Raw genomic sequence first — 3,567 nt, 5'->3', positions numbered from 1 at the left:
TCACCACATCAGCCACAGAGCAGGCAAATAAATTGAGAGGCAGAGGCAGAGCTTCTTTTTTTTTTTCTTTCCCCCTCCTTTTTTTTTTAATTTGCAAAAGAAAAAGAAAAGGGCACATTTAAAATGTTCTGCTTCTTAAAGAATTCTGTTTGAAAAAAAAGACTTTGAAGTTATTGCACTTCTCCCTAGAAATCGCAACCATATAATTCTAACTTTTTTTCTGGTCCCAGGCGCAGGGAAACAGGGAAACATTAGCCTCGTTCTATTCATGCTCATAGGTCGTGACTAAGATAAATAGATTTTCAAGAAACATTGATGTGGGTGAGCTCCAAGTGGGAGGAATTTCATGTTTCAGTCTCCCTGCTGAACACCTAGGATATTAGAGACTCCAGAAAGTTTGTGCTTAGCTCCTTTGAAAGGAGAATGTGGCTAAGGTCACAGTGTGATAAATTCCTGACACGACATTGTGAAGGAACAGGGAGCAAAATGAGCTGAAGTGAAAAGTTCAAACGCATGAGTGGTATTTCTACAAGTAAGAGGCAATTGAGGGCTTATTAAAGAGTAGCTTTGATAGAGGAGATGGCTGCAACCACATCTCAAACAGGAATGTGCCTGGGCCTTTTCTTTCTCTCTCGTTGTCAGTTATAACACCCAAAGCCAGCGTGTACCCACGCATGTACACACAGACGCGCACTCTGCTCATTTCTACTTAATATCCAATCTGTTGAAAACTATTTACTCTTCTGCATCAGGATGCTGCATTGTGACATATATCTTCAGTTCCTTAGCAACAAACTGTCGTGTCTCCCTTATGAAATTCTGGTCAGCTGAGGGGAGAGCGAATGCTGAGCTGGGAGGAGAAAATCCTTATTTTAATCACAAATGTGTGTAAGAGCTGGAAAGACAATATGAAAAGACAGGTCAAGGAAGCTGCGTTTGAACAAGTGTTTTTGATTAAGGTTTGTATCAGCACAGAAGTCCCTTTAAGTTCCCTTTTATTGAATAATTTCCTTTTGATCCTTGAGTAACTAAAAAAACCCCTAGCACTTGACATTAGCCTGGGACTTAGAGGTCTGTGTCAGATTCCTAGCCCGGTTGCAGTTGTAGCTGCCTCAGTCCTGAGCCTTTCTCTGAGCATCTGAACACATTCCTCTTTATTCCTTCCTCCTCTGCTGGATGGGGGCAGGACCAGTAGGAGATGCGGATGCTGGTGGAAGATGATATCCATTATCTCAAGAAATTGCTCCTGAAAGAAGGGTGAAGATCACCAGACACCGGGGTTACTAAGCCCTCCAACTCTTCTCTCCTTGATCTGTTTGCTAGGAGACAGAAAGAAATAATGTAAAATTTTTTTGACTTTGTGGAAACAACCAAACCATTGAGCAACATTAACATTCGAACAAATGGGAATAGGATTAAAAGAGGGGAAAGGCAGAATTCCTTAAAAAGGAAACAAAAGGCTAGAGAGATGCCCAAGAAAGATGATTATTGAAATAACTCTGAGCATGTTTTCAAACACCCATCAGTGCAATTTACCTCAATTCCCAGTTTCCATATTTAAATGTCTGACCAGTCATTCAGTTCCAATACCGACATGGTATTTGAGGGCCACTTTGTAATGGTTTTAGCCTGGTTCCGATTATTTGCTATCCAGGGGGAGAACGCACATTCTGCGCGAAAGCAAATAGAAAACATATCTGAACACAAATCAAAAGAATGATTACCACACTCGACGCTCCATACCCATTACTGGGTCCCCAAGGCTCTCGTTCTGTTTGTCTTGGCACTTTTTCTTTAGCTGCCTTTGGTTGGGCTGGGTGGGATAAAACAACAGTCACCACCACCCACAAAACCCTCAGCAGGAAAGAGGGCAGTGGAAATAGGGAACCTAAAAAGTCCGGACATCTTTTAAGGGCTCGGTGCTCTGAATTCCATAGTGGGGGGAGCTGGCCTGTGGTGTCTGGGGCATTCCATGGAGGTCTTCGCTGAAGGACTGTCAGGAAGTGAATGCCTGGCTGTCTGTGGGACGGGGAGCACTGCTGCTCTCATTTCAATCCCTAGCAAGCTCCCACTCAGTGGGTAATGAAAAATGGCATTTGCACAAAGTGAAGAGAAAAAGGCTTGTTTCTATAACACATTATGCTCTGCACTGCTCAAGAGACAACATTTCATATCCCATAAAAAGAATTATCTATATAACTTACTGTGCATGGCAGAAAAGTTGCCATGCGTCTTTAAAAGAGCTGTCTGCACAGGGAAAGACATACTTTGTCTCTCCTGCTCCCCACTGACAGAATAGCCTGTGTTTATAAGAAAATCCACTCAACCCCTTAATGATGACCTAGAATAAACATAGGATGTGCACTAGCTTTCAAGCTCTCCTGTGTTTAGGCATGAATTGTTCATTTCTATGCCTTTTGTATCCAGTCTGAAGGAAAGACAAATGATACAAGGGATGATTTACATTATCAATGGAGGCAGAGGTTATGCCTGTGTTTATCTGATCCTCTTTTATTGTATAACAAACGGTGAGATAACCAGCCTGCTGCACAATGACCATTCAGTTTAAGCTATCCACCCACCTCATTTCCATGTTGACTTGAATTTTAAAATGTATTAAAAATACAAGCCCTTGAATTGCTTGACTCCCTGGGTTCAGGCAGGCCAGTAGGAAAAGGAAGCGTTTCTCCCTTCTGTCAAGTTTCCTCTTCATCCAGACTGCCAGGTCGAATGCGTTCTGGAAATTTGAGATAAATTCATTTTGCATCAGAAAAAAAAAAGTAGTGTGCTTGAGATTGGAGGAGAGATTAACTTGCTTTCCCTTTCATTAAATTAATCTCAGTTATCAGTCTGATCTGGAATTTCATGGGTCTACAGGAAAATCCATTCCATATTTGAACATGATGCCCCCATTCTGAATTAGAGTCGTATCTATCTTCTTTGGAATAAACTACTAATTCTTATATTGTCGGAACTGATTTCAGGGAGAGGAAATGCTGCTTGGGCATCATGGATCTGTCTAGTCTTGGATGAGACAAGTACAAGTTGCCCGGACCCCAGCTTCAGAGGTCATTATGGTGCTTGTAGAGCTGGGGCATGGTAAAGACACTGGGGAGAGAAGATTAGCTCATGAACATGTGGCAATAGAAGATGTAAGAAATAAGATGATTCCATATAGCGACCATCAAACCCTTTTCTGAATAGACTCAAAGAATTTGAAGTCAAAGTTTCAGTACTGGGTCAGATAACAGAAACATACTCTATCTGGTTGTTCTGATTGACTACAGTTATAAAACCTAGACAGAATGGATGAGAGTAATAGCAAGTAAATTAATGGAGAGTTTGGATTAGCACTGAATTGGTGGTAAGTTTACCATTTTCCTTTCTACTATTCTCCATATGAACTCAATACCCACAAACTAGAAACAGGCTTCAGGGAACGCACAGAGCTCTAAAACTGGTTCAAGGCATGGGAAAAAGAGACTCCTCAGAATAAATGTGAAGGCTATTTTTGCTTCTTTGTTTTTGAGGAGTTACACCTGGCTATGTTCAGTGATTGCTCCTGGT

This window comes from Sorex fumeus, unplaced genomic scaffold, assembly GCF_029834395.1.
Source record: "Sorex fumeus unplaced genomic scaffold, SorFum_2.1 ptg000015l, whole genome shotgun sequence".
NCBI lineage: Eukaryota > Metazoa > Chordata > Mammalia > Eulipotyphla > Soricidae > Sorex > Sorex fumeus.
The sequence above is the reverse complement of the archived record's forward strand: the minus strand, read 5'-3'. Positions refer to the sequence as shown.